Genomic DNA, 20,929 nt, shown 5'->3' on the forward strand with positions numbered 1-20,929 from the left:
TCAGAGGGCTACGAATAAGTTGAAAAGTTGAAAGACGTCCGTTTTTTACAATGGATTTGAATATATCAAACCATTTTGTTGGTCGACGTAAAAGCTATGTCTTGAAAATTCCAAAGACTTAATGTTCTGATGTAATTACGGGCTGCTCTAGTAGGAGCAAGAGCCCGTGCTGGCAATATGGCCAGCTAAATCTAAAACAACAACTTTAATGCAACTATTGGGCACAGTTTTCCGTGTCGAAAATGATGACAATGGTTGCAGTTCCACAATAATATATGCTCACATGCTATATTATTGTGGACCTGCAACCATTGCAACCATTATAAACACTGGCTAGAAATAGCAGGTGGATACCAATACCCCGTCGACAAACTGGACAACAGAATCTCGTATTTATTCCGAATAAAACCCGATGTGGTTCAAGGTCACGCTGCCTTTATTCAGTTCGGGAGTGCACCACCTTTCCCAGGACACTGCACCTCTGTCAACTGAAGTTATTTGCTGGCTTTTAAACCATTATACATTTTGTCAATAACTGTTCTTTTTCCTAGTGGAAATGAAACGTTGATATCTTTGTATTCTGCCCTTTTTCGATGTCGTCATTGGCCAGACTGTAAATTCAAGTAGTTTTGTAACGAAAATTGAAGGTGAAAATGTCTAATAATAAGTTTTACGACTAGTAAAGACGCCTCGTAAATTCTAAATACATCTTGATGTTTAGATTAGGTGTTTAGGTGTTCGACAAAAAGAGATTTATTGGCATTTAATGACATGAAGAATATTACAGCCTGTAATATTCTTCATGACAATAAAAGCCATTAAATTTCTTTTTTGTCGTACACCTAAACACATAAATTTAACATCATGCTATATATACATTTTACAAGGCGTCTTTACCAGTCTTAAAACTTATTATTAGGTATTTTCAACTTAAATTCTCGTTACAAAACGACTTGAATACCAAAATAAATTATTAACCATATCCTCGAATTCCGATGTATCGTAAATTTCAGATCTCATAGATCTTTATGATGATTTGCATTTGATACTGCAACAATGGTCCCTCGTGGCTACTGAAATATGTTTAGTTATAATCGTCCTTACGGGAATTTTGATCAAATATTGAAGTTAAAGACTAAATATATTAGTAATTTATGAAGATGTATTTTTCATAAGTCACTGAACCTTCAGCAAAGATGCTTTTGAATGAATAAATCGAGTGCTACAATATACCCTCTGGTTGCAGTAAGAATTAACAGAGAGAGAGAGAGAGAGAGAGAGAGAGAGAGAGAGAGAGAGTACAAGAGGTGCTTTTCATGGGGTCGTGGTTTTTAATGACGCCTTTGAAAAACTTGTACAAAACGGCCAGGATGAAGCAGTAATTGACAATTTTATTAGAGCCTTCGGTTACCACCGGCCTTCGACATTGGGGCTTCGTTTCAAGAAGTAATAACAATAGATCCTCTAACAGTTGGGAAACTTTTCTCAAAGTGAAATTGAGAAACTTTCCCAGTCAATTTCAAAGTCTACCGCACTTTTTTTTTTTGATCACGCTCTCCTCTCATTCAATTTAATGCTTGTTTTCTTTTTCTTTGTAATTCTGGGTGGGCTCCATATCTTCACTTCCAAACTCGGAAAAAGAAGGCAACCCTTCAGAAATTCTCTATAGTGAAATAAAATATATTTCATTACCTCAGTCATCTTATTTGTACTGTAACAAATTCTACCCAAGGAAATCTCAAGCGTCCAAAATCCACTGAGTAAGAACGAAAGGTCGCTTATAGTATTCTGAGGCACATCATTTAATTCAATTCATTCTATTCAATTCTGAACTGGAAACTTGTTAGGTATTTTCGTGGTTCTTCTGATCTTTCGGTATGAATGTATACACGTTCTGAATAATAATAATAATAATATAATAATAATAATAATAATAATAATAAATAATAATAATTAATAATTAATAATTAATATTAATAATATTAAGGGTAGGCTCCACTTTGGGGGGTGCCGATCGTAAAAAATATTTGCCAAAAATACACTAATCAAGACAGGCTAATGAAATTTTCAGGCATTATTAGCACTATAATAATGCATATTCCCTGTAAGTTTTATCATCCTACAGGGAAAATTAATGATTTTATGAAAAAAATGTGAAAAAACGGATATTTTCCGGCCCCTCGTACTGAAGGTTGTTTGGGGATTGGTGAGAAACTACAGTCTTGAATAGAAATTCGGTCTGACAGAATGTTGGTATATCCACCTGGAACATGCACAAAAAAAATTATCAAAATAGAACAGAAAAATAAGCACGTAATAACAAAAAAAAGAGCAATAACTTCGTAAGTTCAGCGAAAGCCAGCCGAAAAATCAGACTATAGCTAGGAAAGAAATATTCAGGAAAAATTCAAATCTCGATTTAGGGACAAAACCTTTTGAGAGTTTGTAGTTATTATGTAACTTGATAGCCTAAAACATCTAAAAATTATATTATTTAGGACAATCAAAGAAAACCCACCTCAAAAAAAAAAAAAAAAAAAAAAAAAAAAAAAAACAAAAAAAAAAAAAAAAAAAAAAAAAAAAAGGGTGGGGTGGTTTTTTCTTTGATTGTCCTAAATAATATAATTTTTAGATGTTTTAGGCTATCAAGTGACATAATAACTACAAACTCTCAAAAGGTTTTGTCCCTAAATCGAGATTTGAATTTTTCCTGAATATTTCTTCCTAGCTATAGTCTGATATTTCGGCGGGGCTTTCGCTGAACTTACAAAGTTGTTGCTCTTTTTTTTGTTATTACGTGCTTATTTACTGTTCTATTTTGATAATTTTTTTTTGTGCATGTTCCAGGTGGATATACCAACATTCTGGCAGACCGAATTTCTATTCAAGACTGTAGTTTCTCACCAATCACCAAATAACCTTCAGTAAAAGGGCCGGAAATTTCCGTTTTTTCACATTTTTTTCATAAAATCTTTAATTTTCCCTGTAGGATGATAAAAACAAACTTATAGGGAATATGCATTATTATAGTGCTAATAATGCCTGAAAATTTCATTAGCCTGTCTTGATTAGTGTATTTTTGGCAAATATTTTTTACGATCGGCACCCCCCAAAAGTGGGAGACCTACCCTTAATAATATTCAATATAATAATATAAATAATAATTAATAAGTATTAATAATCAATTAATTAATTAATAATATTAATAATTAATTAATAATAATAATTAATAATAATTATTAAGAATTTATAATAATAATATAATATAATTTAATAATAATTATTACTTAATTAATAATATTAATATTAATTAATATTAAAGGAATTAATCTTAATAATTAATATTAATATTAATTAATTAATAATTATTAATAATAATGAATATTAATAATAATATTAATTATTAATAATAAATATTATATAATATAATATAATTTTATTATTTTATTATTAATTATTAAATTTACTAATTAATTATTAATATTAATTATAATAATAATAATATTAATAATATATAATTATTAATTAAATTGAATTATTAATATATTTATTAATATTATTTTAATTAATTATTAATTATTATTATTATTTATATATTATTGTTATTAATATTATTATTATTAATTATTATTAATTATTATTAATTAATTATTATTAAGATTAATTATTAATTATTAATTAATTATTAATTATTATTTTAATTATTAATTATTATTATTAATTCTTATATAATATTAATAATTATTAAGATTATTATAATAATATTAATAATATTAATTAATATTAATATATTAATATTAAATATATTATTAATTTATTATTATTATTATTATAATATTATTAATAATTAATATAATATTATTAAATAAATATTATTATAATATTTTATTAATATTATATTATTATTATGTAATAATTATTATTTTATTATTAATATTATAATTATTATTAATATTATTAATATTAATTATTAATAATTAATTTAATTAATTAATTATTAATTATTAATATTAATATTAATTATTGATAATTATTATTAATTATTAGTATTATTATTTTAATATTATTATACTATGAATATAATATAATTATTATTTTTAATAGTAATATTATTTATATTATTATTATTATTATTATGAATTATATTATTATTATATTAATTAATATTATTGATTATTATTTTATTATTAAGTATTATATTATTATTATTATTAAAATTATTATTATTTATATATTATTATTATATTATATTATTATTAATTATTATTATTATTATTATTATTATTATTATTATTCTTATTATTATAATATTATTAATATTAATATTAATTAGTTATTATTATTATTATTTATTATTATTATTTATATTATTATTTTATTAGTTTTATTGAAGTAATTTTATTGAAAGATATTGCTGCATCAGCTGCATTCAACTTGTAAATAGTCTTCTCTATTTTTCTAACAATAGCTTTCTCTCTGCTACTACAACTGGCGAGTAGTGCGCCGATATTACTCATCAGGAGGAGTCAATTTCGGGGATATTGCTTAAAATTTTATTTATTTGTCACAGTACATGAACAAATAAAATATACAAGTCGATCTAGTGGCCAACGTTTCTCTCGGTATCATCCGAGCATGATCACGGCAGTGGATCGGAGTAGACTGTAGGTGTTGTCAAGATCTACTCAATATATAGCGGCAGGTCAGCAGGGGGTCAACCGCGAGCTGCACTTTCATTGGCTGGTGGCGCAATGCGCTCCAGCTATTGGTTGAAAGAAGTTTTCTTCAAGACGCTTCTCGTCGTTGAAGGTTGCGCTGTTGCAGCCTAGCTGATCGTCGAGGCTTGGGCAAGACTTCCCTGGGCGCTGTGTCACGACGGCTCGCGTTGTCATTGGCTGATGGGCTGCTTGTCTCATCTGGTATTCTTTGATCGGGAGTGTCGTTCGGTCTGGTATTATTTGTGCTATTATTTATGCACATAGGTCTCCTTAGGTTGGTGGGGAGGAAGAGCACTTCCTGTGTCGTATTCAATGAGGGCTTCTCTTGTTGTATGAGGAGTGCCTCGAGCAGTCGCAAACGCCGTTGATCAGGAGCCCTCCCTATTATCTTAATATTCTTGATAATACCGTCGCGGGAGATGGCTTCCTGGTGTGCTGTCATGGTATGGTTTTTAATTGCCCCTTCTTGTGCGTGGCAAGAAATCCTCTTGGACAGTTTCATAGAAGTCATACCAACGTAAGAGCCGGGACATCCACGGACGGGGCATGAGAATTGGTAGACTACATTCGACTGTTTCAAGAGGTCTCTTGCTGGGGGGGTCGGGTTGTTCTTCATGATAAGGTCGCGGGTACGTCGATTTTGGTAATAAATCACGAGTTCGAGTTCTTTGTCGACTTCGGTGGGGGTCACATTTTCTTTGATGATTTTTCTCAATGCATCTTCGTCCTCACGGTGACGTGCGTGCATTCTGGCTTTGTAAAACAGCTTGATCTTCTCATGGGGGTGGGCTGCGGTCTCTCACTCTCGCTATAACCACGATCCAACGCTGTTCGGACTTCTTTATTAATAAGTCGATTCGGATACCCGTTATTAACGAGTACCTGAGTGACTCGGTCGAGTTCTTTGTGAGTGTCCTGCCAGGAAGAACAGTGCGTGAGGGCCCTCCGAATGTAGGCCCTGACTGTGGTCTTGAACCGTGCAGGACATTCGCTGTCACCATTCAGGCATAGTCCTAAGTTTGTTTTCTTTGTATATACCGAAGTTTTTAGACCATCGTCGGTCTTGGAGACGAGGACGTCGAGAAAGGGGAGCCGGCCTTCGTTGCTGAATTCGACGGTATAATTCAGCGAACTGCACTGCTGGAACATGCGCCGGACAGCTTCAACCTCTTCTCATTCTCGGCATGTACAAAGATATCGTCGATATATCTGGCGTATTTACGGGGTTTTCTTATATTGGAGAAAACTCTCTCTTCCACAGTACCCATATAAAAATTGGCGAATAGGACACCGAGAGGGGAACCCATCGCGACTCCGTCTTTTTGTCGGAACATCTGGCCTTTGTGGGTGGAGAAAGGGGCCTTCTTCGTACATATCTCGAGGAGTGCCCGCAGGGATACTTCTGGGATGTTTAGCTGGGGTGTAGAGGGGTCCCTGTAGATGCGGTCCATAATGATATCGATGGTCTCGTCGACTGGAACGTTTGTGAAAAGCGATTCTACGTCCAAGGAGGCGATAGTTCCTGTTCCTGGGGAGTCTCTGATTTCTTCGAGAAATTCGTAGAGGAGCGCAGGCTATATTGGCTTGGTACGTAGGGCGTTAAGATTTGATTTAAGGCGCTTGGCCAGTCCATACGTTGGGGCGGGTGTCTGGCTGATGATGGGGCGGAGAGGGTTTCCATTTTTGTGTGTGTTTTAACGTTGCCGTACAGATAACCAAGGGTGTAATCTCCGATGATGGGCGGGAGGTGCACGGCATTGGTGGCTGCGTTGACACTGCTAATGATGTCATTGGCTTCTTTTTTTATTTCGTCTGTAGGGTTTTTAGTAAGGCGCTCGAACTTGGTACTGTCAGACAAGATGGCATCCAGCTTCTGGTGGTACTCCGCCGTCTTGATCAGTACGAAGGCTGCTGTCTTGTCTGCGCGGCGCACAGTTATGTCTTCTCGTTGACGTAGGGCCTTCGCTGTTCTTTCTCATATCACGGGAGAGGATACCACTATTGTATGTGCCGCGTTCCGTAGGGCTTCTGCAAGCAGGAGGGCTGCAAGGAGTCGGTAGTGCTGACGAGATTGCGGCTTTCATATGAAAGCCGCAATCTCGTCAGCACTACCGACTCCTTGCAGCCCCTCCTGCTGCAGAAGCCCTACGGAACGCGGCACATACAATAGTGGTATCCTCTCGTGATATGAAAGAAGCAGCGAAGGCCCTACGTCAACGAGAAGACATAACTGTGCGCCGCGCAGACAAGACAGCAGCCTTCGTACTGATCAAGACGGCGGAGTACCACCAGAAGCTGGATGCCATCTTGTCTGACAGTACCAAGTTCGAGCGCCTTACTAAAAACCCTACAGACGAAATAAAAAAAGAAGCCAATGACATCATTAGCAGTGTCAACGCAGCCACCAATGCCGTGCACCTCCCGCCCATCATCGGAGATTACACACTTGGTTATCTGTACGGCAACGTTAAAACACACAAAAATGGAAACCCTCTCCGCCCCATCATCAGCCAGACACCCGCCCCAACGTATGGACTGGCCAAGCGCCTTAATCAAATCTTAACGCCCTACGTACCAAGCCGATATAGCCTGCGCTCCTCTACGGAATTCCTCGAAGAAATCAGAGACTCCCCAGGAACAGGAACTATCGCCTCCTTGGACGTAGAATCGCTTTTCACAAACGTTCCAGTCGACGAGACCATCGATATCATTATGGACCGCATCTACAGGGACCCCTCTACACCCCAGCTAAACATCCCAGAAGTATCCCTGCGGGCACTCCTCGAGATATGTACGAAGAAGGCCCCTTTCTCCACCCACAAAGGCCAGATGTTCCGACAAAAAGACGGAGTCGCGATGGGTTCCCCTCTCGGTGTCCTATTCGCCAATTTTTATATGGTACTGTGGAAGAGAGAGTTTTCTCCAATATAAGAAAACCCCCCCGTAAATACGCCAGATATATCGACGATATCTTTGTACATGCCGAGAATGAGGAAGAGGTTGAAGCTGTCCGGCGCATGTTCCAGCAGTGCAGTTCGTCTGATTATACCGTCGAATTCAGCAACGAAGGCCGGCTCCCTTTCTCGACGTCCTCGTCTCCAAGACCGACGATGGTCTAAAAACTTCGGTATATACAAAGAAAACAAACTTAGGACTATGCCTGAATGGTGACAGCGAATGTCCTGCACGGTTCAAGAACACCACAGTCAGGGCCTACATTCGGAGGGCCCTCACGCACTGTTCTTCCTGGCAGGACACTCACAAAGAACTCGACCGAGTCACTCAGGTACTCGTTAATAACGGGTATCCGAATCGACTTATTAATAAAGAAGTCCGAACAGCGTTGGATCGGTGGTATAGCGAGAGTGAGAGACCGCAGCCCCACCCCCATGAGAAGATCAAGCTGTTTTACAAAGCCAGAATGCACGCACGTCACCGTGAGGACGAAGATGCATTGAGAAAAATCATCAAAGAAAATGTGACCCCCACCGAAGTCGACAAAGAACTCGAACTCGTGATTTATTACCAAAATCGACGTACCCGCGACCTTATCATGAAGAACAACCCGACCCCCCAGCAAGAGACCTCTTGAAACAGTCGAATGTAGTCTACCAATTCTCATGCCCCGTCCGTGGATGTCCCGGCTCTTACGTTGGTATGACTTCTATGAAACTGTCCAAGAGGATTTCTTGCCACGCACAAGAAGGGGCAATTAAAAACCATACCATGACAGCACACCAGGAAGCCATCTCCCGCGACGGTATTATCAAGAATATTAAGATAAGGGAGGGCTCCTGATCAACGGCGTTTGCGACTGCTCGAGGCACTCCTCATACAACAAGAGAAGCCCTCATTGAATACGACACAGGAAGTGCTCTTCCTCCCCACCAACCTAAGGAGACCTATGTGCATAAATAATAGCACAAATAATACCAGACCGAACGACACTCCCGATCAAAGAATACAGATGAGACAAGCAGCCCATCAGCCAATGACAACGCGAGCCGTCGTGACACAGCGCCCAGGGAAGTCTTGCCCCAGCCTCGACGCATCAGCTAGGCTGCAAACAGCGCAACCTTCAACGACGAGAAGCGTCTTGAAGAAAACTTCTTTCAACCAATAGCTGGAGCGCATTGCGCCACCAGCCATGAAAATGCAGCTCGCGGTTGACCCCCTGCTGACCTGCCGCTATATATTGAGTAGATCTGACAACACCTACAGTCTACTCCGATCCACTGCCGTGATCATGCTCGGATGATACCGAGAGAAACGTTGGCCACTAGATCGACTTGTATATTTTATTTGTTCATGTACTGTGACAAATAAATAAAATTTTAAGCAATATCCCCGAAATTGACTCCTCCTGATGAGTAATATCGGCGCAATACTCGCCAGTTGTAGTAGCAGAGAGAAAGCTATTGTTAGAAAAATAGAGAAGACTATTTACAAGTTGAATGCAGCTGATGCAGCAATATCTTTCAATAAAACTTGTTTGAAAGAGGGTCTCCTTCCAATATATTATTAATATTATTATTATTATTATTATTATTATTATTATTATTAATTATTATTATTAATTATTAATATATTATTATTAATATATTAATGTTAATAATGTTAATAATGTTAATAATGTTAATGTTAATATTATTATTATTATTATTATTATTATTATTATATTATTATTATTATTATTATTATAATAATAATGTAGAAACGAATCCACAGCTTTTTTGTGAGAGATCAACATACAAAAAAACAACCCTATAAAAAGAAAAACCTTTTTCGTCAAAACATATGAAAAAAGGCCTCCTAAAAATAAATTGTCCTTTTACAGAGTGACCTTTGGTCAGTATTTTTCTTTAAACTCCATAATCCCGTCTTCCGGTTAAAGGAATCTACACAGTCATCTCAGACATTCGAAAAACCGAGTCAGCAGTTCCGGGAGGTGGGGGTTGTCATTTGCAAATCTCGACCACGTGCGTGGGTTTCATGGTCGGACCTGGTTTTATCGGTTTTGCAATCAGTGGCTGTGGGCAAAGAAGATTCCTTTACTGGAACCGATTTTCCAGGAAAGATGAATAGATTTTCGAATTCACGATTCCCTCACTGGAACCTTTTCAGGAATTTTCCAGGATTTGGAATTTGTGAAATTTTTCCTTATTTGCTGTCTGCCTTTCAATTATGTGGAAGTGGTGCTATATTTAGAGAGAGAGAGAGAGAGAGGAGAGAGAGAGAGAGAGAGAGAGAGGAGAGAGAGAGAGAGAGAGAGAGAGATACAAGGATTAGGAAGTCTCAACGACTTGTTGGTTCAACCTAAGAGGAGACATCATGTGCTCCCTTATCTCTAGGAGCAGGCTTTATTGTTCCATTCACAGTCCCAATAATTTTTGTCCAGCTTTCTCTTAAACTCTTCCACGCTATTGCTGTTTACATCTTCTGGTGGCAGAGAGAGAGAGAGAGAGAGAGGAGAGGAAGATGATAGAGAGAGAGAGAATGACTTGACTTCTCGTAAACACTGGAATAAACCTCCATCCCTACAAAAATTACAAATATTTGCCAGCGTTTATGTGGTCGCATTAGCTAAACTGTCATATTACCACACCCACTAGTTATCTACAATGTAGTATCTTATCTAGGGACAACGAATAAGATGGGGTGAAACGATTATAACACAAAAATCTTATATATACAAATCTGAACACAGTAGTGTCAAGGGATGTGTATATATATATATATATATATATATATATATATATATATATATATATATATATTATATATATATATATATATATATATATATATATATATATATATATACATATATATATATATAGATATATATATACATATATATATATATATATACCTATATATATATATATATACATATATATATATATATATATATATATATATATATATATATATATATCTATATATATATATATATATATATATATATATAATATATATATATATTGTGAACGGGAAGCAGTCACGATATTAATCAACAAACTGAGGTGAAACCATCTCTCTCTCTCTCTGTTACGGCCAATTCTTAATACTTAAAATTTTATTACCGCCAGATTCAGGCGCATAACATATTTAATTTATTGTCCTTTTATCACATCATATTTATATAGCTTGAGCTTTAATAACAATGATCTTCAGCAGAAACATTAGAGTGGAATAATAAAACATACGAAAACATTTTAAATAATTATTAACCCTCTTACGCCGATTGGACGTATTAAACGTCGAGTCAAAATGTCTCCCGTATGCCGATTGGACGTACCATACGTCGATTCAAAAAAGTTGTTTTTTTTTTAAATTCGCGGAAAAATACTTATAGGGCCTACCAGCCGAAAACTTTTGAATCACGCGCCTTGGGGATGCTGGGAGTTCACGGATCGAGGTGTTATTTTGTTTCAAAGCGTGACCCAAGTGCGCATGCGCGGAATCCTTCCTTCTCGCTCCAGCCAGCATCATCGTAGCATCATCCGTCAGCGATCTTTTGCCGCAATCGTGTTTGACTGAGCTTGTGCGAGACTTTGAACATTTGTGTTGGTACAGAACGTTCATAGAGATGTCTGACCTGCAAGAAAGATGGTTCGGTCAGGAGACCGCTCCGTTTGATAACTGGAATAGAACTAACAATTCAAAGTATCGTGTCGATAGCGAAACACTAGCTATCTCAGCGATTTATACAAAAAGAAATAAGTAGTCCGCCGGCTCGGAAGTTACAAGTTTCCGGCACAGGTTAACAGGTCAACCGCTTCCCATGGAAGGTGTTGTGAGCAGTTAACAGATTCATGAATTGATGATGTTTCCAAACAAACGTAAACCAGGCTACTGCAAGCATTGCACAGCGTGATCTAGATTTGAGGTTGTCACGTAGGACGCTCCTAATTCACCAATGACACCTCAGGTCATGGGTTCTATTTACAGATATGTAATTATCTGTTCTTTTAAATGTATTTATTACATTAGGCTCGGACAGCTACCATTCAAGCCTTGAATAACAAAAGTTACTTTAAACATGGTTTCTTAGGAGTGTGCCCGTAACATATATTTAGGCATAACCATAATAAGTGATTAAAAGTGCATAAAAAGGTTTTGTTACGTACCCTTTTTGGACATATTCATAACTAAAGAAAAATGCATGGAAAATATAGAATCCATGTTTGATAATAATGATTATTAGGTACCCCCCTCCCCCAAAATTAAAAAGGTTTAACTGTTTTATCCTTGAAGATTATAGTAATAGGGTAACCCGATTAAGAATAGCGGTTACTCAATAATATACATAACAGGATCATGGATAATTGTTAAAGAGTACTTGTCACTCTTTGTGATATATAATTGTATATATATAATTGTACAATTGTATAATAGTATAAGTGTGCACAGATATAGATTCCAGGTACGTAAACGCACCAATAGTTTAATATATAGGGCTTCAATATTTTATTAGGTGCCCGAAAAATACTTTTATGTATATCAATATATATATATTGGGCTACAATATTTTATTAGGTGCCTGAAAGATACTTTTAACTGTTCAAAATGCAAAGGCTTGGAGTCCCTCTTTGTCCTACATATTTGCCAGCGTACAGACAGCTTTTCACACAACACAATTCCAGACAGTTTTCCTAGGAACCAGGTGAAATGGCCAGTTTCAGATGGCCCTGAACATATACGCTTTAACGCAACAGGAGTGTCGTCTGGACGTCGGCAAAACGTTCCCTTGAAGATCCTTCTGTGTTCGCCTCATCTTACGCCAAGCAAAGATTTTTTGACGGCGATAATAAACATTGCCCGTAACGCAAAACACGGCTAGCAGCATGTAGTAACGAGATTTTTCTCCTCCTGCATAAGTCGGTAACGCTGGTCCATCTCAGCCAGTTGCGTCAAACGATGAGCCACCCGCGCGTTGTATGGGAGAAGTAGTGATGGGATAATTGTAGTCGCCCAGGTGTAGTTCACGAAGAAGGTCCTCTCACATATTATCGTGTTGACCCCTCTGACTGTGTAGTTTGTAGATGTCCCTGTACAACCATCAGCTGCGACAAAGACTTGGGAATGGGCGGTGGTCCCGTCCGGGCATGACACTTGAAAACCTTCCTTGTCGTATCGGATCCAGGAGCTGTTGTTCATTCTGTAATTGAACTTATTACTGTCAAAGGGATAAAGTTTCTTCAGACAACCTTCACGTGTATGGGAGAGAGAACCGTTTAGCACTATGCCTAACTCACATGAATCCATTGATATAGGGTGGAATTCAAAAGAGTCAGCTGTACAAACTTTATTATTCATGGCTTCTGAACAGTGAGTAAATTTATCTAAGTCTTTAATGACTGTATATGATTTCTTATCAGGGGAAATCAATACCTGTCCCGTCAAATTGGATATTACTGGACTTGAGTTATTCGTCATGAAAGTTGGAAACGGTGCTAATTTGTATGATTGCCAGGCATCGGAAGAATCAAAGGGGATAGTGATCATAATCCTGTAATTTTCAACGCTTACCGATATTAAGCTATAATAAAACTCTATTTTATGGGCGTCTAATAAAGGAATATAACCTAGTTTCTCCCGTCCGTTCTCCAAAGTTAAAGCCAGATCTTTAATAGGCATAAGGTGTGGAGATAACACACCCTTTGTTGCTAACGTAATAGCTTCTACATAGTCCTTTGATTTCTCAATAAAATGTGATATTTTGGTACGGATATGATCTATTTTCGAACTATAATAAGCTAACGTAGCCAGCAAGTGTTGAACTTCCATAATCTGATCGATATTACTAGAATGTTCGTTCACCAAACTCATTATTTGATTGATTGAGGATAATTGGCTACGCAGTTCGGACAAAGCTAATTCAGTTTTGTGTTGCAAAAACTCAATTGTTTTATTTTGATTATTTATCTTAAGGCGATTTGAAATTCCTAAGCCTAAACTTGCAACAGATCCCAAGATGTTTAGTCCAGCAAAAATAAGCGGGTTGCGACGTTCGAGAGTATTGTGCCGCACAGACCACATCAGCAAGTCCCGAGAAAGTTCCTCCGCCTCAGTGGTTTTATTCTGCAAGTCGTAAGATAACATTTCCGCGACGCTTAGGGTTTGAGCTAGCGAAATCTCTGAGTTAGCATGAAAATAACGTTGGTGCATTTCCCTTAACGAAACAGCAAACCTCAACAGGTCATTCTTTAGGTTAAGGACGTCATCCTCAGGCAAAAATATCACCTGCATGTCTACTTCTATGACTATATTACTCGCTGTAATGAAAATGTCTTCTGTTCTTTCGATAATAGTGCCATGATTAAACTCTAATTCTTTCGTTTTAGCGCTCTTCCCACACGACAAAGATGTCTGAACGAACAATATCACACTTAACAATAACAGATTCATTTTGGAAACCTGCAATGAGTAAAATATATGTAATAACTCATGTTAAAGAATATGTTTACATACAAATGTGATAGATATATATATATATATAAGTTATTATACAAGTTTCATAGATACAAAAATTTCCCTCACTCCATCTGCCTTTTTTTTGTTTTTTAGTTTCTGATATGTGCCAATGAAACAATTCTCATATCAGTGGTTGGATACGTTTTGAACCCTAAATCTATTGGCCGTTAAAGTTTCTAAAATGTTAAACGGGCCTTCGAACTTAGGTGTCAGTTTATAATTTAAACCCTTATGTACGTATACTTGTATGTATACCTTATCGCCCACGGCATATGTTCTAGTTGGCTTAGCTATTTTATCATGATTTCTTTTCATTATAATTTGTGATTCTTCTAAATTCTTACGAAGTATATTATCGACTTATGCTTGCATCCATAACATCCTTTAGAGGATTTGATAAAATTGGTTGTAGCGTTAATACATGGAAAGGCGTTCTAGCTGGGGTACGTACAGTGCCTCGTGCGGTGACCATTTAATAGATACATGATATGAGTGATTAAGAGTGCTTAGTACCGCAGGTATAGCAATGTCCCAGTTGGGGTCCATCCCCCTAAGGTGACCCTTAAATGTTTTTAAAACCTTACGATTTGCCCTTTCCACTAGCCCGTTAGACTCTGGGTGATAGATCATGGTATTGATTTTCTTTATGCAAAGGAATTCACACAAGGAGTTAAGGAAGTGATTATTGAATTCTCCGCCAGAGTCTGATATGATCATGTGTGGTTTCCATGTTTACAAATGTAGCACTCGTAAAACTTCCTAGCGCACTCGACTGCGGTTTTTGTTTTAAGCGCTATAAGTTCTGTATATCGAGTCAAGGCATCTATGATTACTAGGAGGTGCTTATATCCTCTTTCAAAGGGTTGATTTGGCACGGGATAAGCCCCTAGGCTGACAGGTGTCTTCGTGTGCCCTTTGTATTCTTGACAAGTGCGACAATTAGCTATGTGCTTTTTTTATATCTGTAAGCATCGTATGCCAATAAAATAAGGATTTGGCTTCTGTGACATGATGGAAAAACCCTGGTGTCCATGCAGTGGATTTGCATGCAACCATTTTAAGACAGTGGCGTATGAGTGAAATCGGTACCACCACCTGGGTCGTTATTCAACTGTGGTATGTTGCGGGTTTTCCTAGTCACGGATCTACACAGGATATTATCTTTGATTATATAATTCTGCTGCTTATACTTTATATATTCCTTTTCCTTAGGATTTCCGTTTAATGCGTTTATGATTTTTTCTAATTGCTGATCTTTCCTTTGTTCCGTCTGTAATAGTTCAGCACTCCAGCCCAAATCTTCCTGTTCAGATATAGTTTTAACTATGGGCATGGAGGTTGATATATCTATTAATTCAGCTAATGGCTCCGTACAAGATGACGAGGGGTTGCGTGATAATGCGTCAGCAACAATATCTGCTTTCCCAGGTAAATACCCAATCCTCGCGCCAAAGTCTTGGATGATCATATGCCACCGAGTTCGCTTAGGGCTGTGACTAAAGCCTTTAAAGAAGTCGGTTAGGGGCTTATGATCAGTGAGAACCTTGACGGGATAACCGTATATTATGAACTTAAAATGCACAAGTGAATTAACAATAGCGAGCCCTTCCCTGTCTATTTACTGCATATTTACTTTCGGAAGGTCTCAGTTTACGTGAATAAAAAGCTATAGGGAAAAACTGTTTATCATATTGTTGAAGCAATACACCACCTACTCCTAGGTCTGAGGCGTCTGTTGCAATAAAGAATTCCTTACCGAAGTCAGGAAATTTCAAGATAGGGGAACTACACAGTTCATCTTTCAAAGTATCGAATGCCTGTTGATGTTTTTCAGACCATATGAAATCTACGCCCTTCTTTATAAGATCGGTTAGGGGAGCGGCTATGATTGAGTAGTTGTGTATAAAGCGGCGATAATAGCCACTACATCCTAGAAATTGCTGTATTCCCTTGACGTTAGTAGGTATCAGAAAATTACGGATAGCCGATACCTTATCATGAACTACTTTAAGACCTTGACTAGACACCGTGAAACCTAAATAGACTAGTTCTGTTTTAAAAAATTCTCACTTACTTATCTTTACCCTTAGGTTATGCTGCCTTAGTCTTTGTAGCACTAACTCTAATTTACGTAGATGTTCTTCTAAGGTATTAGAAAAGATTACAAGGTCGTCCATATAGGCATGTAGGATATCTCCTAACAAGTCTCCAAACACAATGTTTATCATTCTAGTAAAAGTTATGGAGCACAACGTAAACCAAAAGGCAAACGCAAAAAATTCATAATGTCCCCTGGCTGTGCTGAAGGCAGTGTATGGGATACTCTCTTTTTCCAACGGAATCTGATGGAAGCCCTTGAGTAAGTCCAAACTGGTAAAGTATTTGTTCTGACCTAGTAAAGATAGAATATCGTCAGTACATAGCACTGGGAATCGGTCAGGGATTGTTTCCTCATTTAAGCGACGAAAGTCTACGCATAGTTCGATCTTTTTTCGGTACAACTATTAACGGAAAATTATAAGGGCTGTTTGATTTCCTAATGACTCCTTCTTTTAGCATTTTACCTACTTCCTCATTTATCTTATTCTGGAATTTCATAGGAAGTCTGTATGAAGGTACATAGATAACTTTCTGCCACCATTATTATGTTCTTCCGCTTTGGCGAAAGACTGTTTGTCTTTTCTTACGACTGTTGTTCGTAAGCATTACTGGTTCTACTTTTCTTCTCTCCTACGTTGTATCTTAGTAAAGTTGATTCTTCTTAGAATAGGGGAGATGATTCAAACGGAGGAAGTTGATACATTTAAACAGCTTTATTTCTCAACTCCATCACAAGAGAGATGGTTCGGTCAGGAGACCGCTCCGTTTGATAACTGGAATAGAACTAACAATTCAAAGCACCGTGTCGATAGCGAAACACTAGCTATCTCAGCGATTTATACAAAAAGAAATAAGTAGTCCGCCGGCTCGGAAGTTACAAGTTTCCGGCGCAGGTTAACAGGTCAACCGCTTTCCATGGAAGGTGTTGTGAGCAGTTAACAGATTCATGAATTGATGATGTTTCCAAACAAACGTAAACCAGGCTACTGCAAGCATTGCACAGCGTGATCTAGATTTGAGGTTGACACGTAGGACGTCCTAATTCACCAATGACCCCTCAGGTCATGGGTTTCTATTTACAGATATGAAATTATCTGTTCTTTTAAATGTATTTAACACACACACACACACACACACACACACACACACACACACACACACACACACACACACACATATATATATATATATATTATATATATATATAGAATATATAATATATATATATATATTAATATATATATATAAATCTAGAATGTACCCTTTTCTAACCTTTGAATATACCTTCATTTTGATACGAATTTTTACGAATGAACCCCCTTTATTTACCATCAGTCCACTTTAAATAGGATACTTACGTCCAAAGCACGTAACGTTTTTATTAATATTACGTATTCTAAATATTACATCTACGATTCTCAAAAAGAGTGTTGGTATGTAATAGCAATATTTGCTATCATTTTTATTTATTCATTTTTGTTTTCATTTCTATTTCTACGACGAACCATTTGGCTGAACAGTTGAAAAGAGAACCCGTCTGAATCATGTTCATTATAAATTGCTAGACGGTAATGCATTGCAATAATGAAGGCGCTACATTACCCCTAAACAATCATATTACAAGCTTCAGAAACATTATTTTTCTTCTATATCTGACAATGAGAACCTGCCAGCGACTTTCCTCTTGTCAGAGCTGAAGAAGCAAATCACTGAACTCCGCTGCATGTTGGTGGTAACGTGGTTTTGTTTTGGCGGCATCGGCCACTGGAAAGCGCAAATCCAATTTAGGATGAAAGTGACCGACACTTCTATCATACAGAGAGGAACCTTTCAGGGACTTTTTTTTCCTACACTGATGGAGTGACCTCTCCCGTGAAAGCCAGTGGTCCCTCTCTTTTTCCTCAGTCCGTATACTAGTTTACACACACACACACACACACACACACACACACACACATATATATATATATATATATATATATATATATATATATATATAGATATATATATATATATATATATATATATATATATATATATATATATATATATATATATATATATATATGAGTCTGATCTCATCATCGTGATTCATATATAAGCCTATATATATATATATATATATATATATATATATATATATATATATATATATATATATATATATATATATATATAGGATTATATATATAGGACTGGTAAACATTCTGTTACAACAGAATTTCATCTAATAAAAGGAGCCTATAAAAACGCCAAAATATAGAAAGTAAGTACTATATTTCAGAGACTGTCCGCCCTCAGATCTTAAAAAACTACTGAGGCTAGATGGCTGCAAGTTGGTATGTTGAACAACCACCTTCCAGTCATCACACATACCAAAGTGTAGCACTCAAACCGTAGTATTTTTAATTTTATTAAAAAAGGTTAAAATTTACTATGATCGGGTCAAGGTTGAAAGTTTATTGTGCCGCGGCTCATATGGCATTATACGATTTACAGAAAACTTGAGCGCGCCGAAGTTTCTTATTTATTTACTCGCGCTGACACTCATGCTTAATAATCATTCTATAAATCGATTTAGCTTTTAGCGTTCCTCTTCATTTAAATTTCATAAATATAGATTAGCCCAGCGTATGAGGACATATTTATTACCTCGAATTTCCTCAGTTCTTTATCAAATAACATTTTTGTCATCTTTTATTCACGAAAGTAACAAGCATGATAATAACCACGCAGCGCTACCTACAAATACGCGGAGTGAGATATTGTTAATCTCAGCCCAACCAGCTTGAACGGTAAATTTTTTCCAGATCCTAGCTCTGCTTAACTCCTGTCCCCCGCCCCCACCCGACAATCCGCCCCCACCCCCGCCCCCTGTTCATTAATTTCGCGCCTATTGTCTGCTGCGTCAAGACCAAGAAGATTATACTGAGCGGGCAAGAAATTCATTGCACAATACACCCGACTCCCTGGTAATGTGCTTGCAGTGCCATCCTTTTCAAAAAGGTCATTCATTCCAAGGAATCTGAATGAGTTCCCATCGATGGGTGGCGGGGGCGGTTGTTAATTCTGCAAATCACCTCTGTAAGTATGCTGTTTCTGGACACAGAATGCTGGAAGAAGAGCGATGCTAAAATGGTAATCTGATTATGATTCTGTTTGGTAAGTACACTGGCTAGTGAATATATTGCTTTGCTTGTATGCTGAACACTGCTAAAATTCATAAAAAAAAAGATATGTATGTATGTATGTATATATACAGGGTGTCCATAAAATCCCAGTACCATTGTGAGCAATAAATACTTGTAAGGGCACTGGGAATTTATGGACACCCTATATATATATATATATATATATATATATATATATATATATATATATATATATATATATATATATATATATATATATATATATATATATATATATATAGCACTTGTGTCATTCATGCTTTTCTTAAAAGAGATATCCAAATCCTTTGGGTTTGAATTGAATAGAATAGAGAATTTAAGCCAAATGCCAAGTACTATGACCTATATATATATATATATATATATATATATATATATATATATATATATATATATATATATATATATATATATATCAGACTGGAATAGGGTGCGTCACGAAAGTAATACATAAATGCATGATACCTAGGAGTATTCGCGTGGCTGGATGTCCAGACAATTCATGGAAGCCTTTTGCAAACAGGAACAAATTTGCCATTATGGCCAATCACAGAATTTCCATTTGTCCTTCCATTGTCCCGTTGTCACCCAATCTAATCACTTTGCCAAAGCAATGGTTTATTTAATAAGCGTTGTTCTTCATACAAAGCGATATGCAAACGATAGCATAAATGTATAAATGCATAATGAAAAAATGACGGAATTCAAGGAGGGGGAAAGCGTTCGCTGCTGCTATTGCTGGAATTTGATAATATTATTACGACTAAAACTAATACAGTATTATTATTATCATATCGGCAGTGCAGTATGTATGCTTTCCAGTACTCTCTGTCTCTCTCTGTCTCTCTCTATGAATTATTAATGGATGAATGTATAAGTGAAGTCCTACGAGGCATTTCCGGAAAACAAAGCAAGGCGTGAGCCGAAACCCCTCAAGGATAGAAATCTGGAAAATTGGTCATAGAGAAATACCTCTTTACCGACTTTCATTGCCATAGATGCTGTCCTTTTTAGATATTCTTTTTTTTAAGTTGAAAAATGCCTGCTAAAGATTACAACCCTTTATAATCATAAGCTAGCTGTTTTCCTACTATGAGTTCTCCTATACCCGTCAACAAATCTGTGATAATAACAATAATAATAGTTCAGTCCTCAGCAGTCATCGGTGGAAAATGTCCTGTAGATCTTGACGAAACGGCCCGTTGGGAGAGAGAGAGAGAGAGAGAGAGAGATAGAGAGAGAGAGAGAGAGAGAGAGAGGAGGCGAGAGAGAGAGAAGAGGAGAGAGAGACGAGAGAGAGAGAGGAAGTGGCGGGATAGAGAAGAAGGAGTAGAGAGAGAGAGAGAGAGAGAGGGCAATAATAATAATAATAATAATAAAGCTCACGTGATGAGAGTGTAGATTATTATCATAGTAATGCCACACTCGACCTAATTTCAC

The sequence above is a fragment of the Macrobrachium nipponense genome, chromosome 10 (genome assembly GCF_015104395.2).
Source record: "Macrobrachium nipponense isolate FS-2020 chromosome 10, ASM1510439v2, whole genome shotgun sequence".
NCBI lineage: Eukaryota > Metazoa > Arthropoda > Malacostraca > Decapoda > Palaemonidae > Macrobrachium > Macrobrachium nipponense.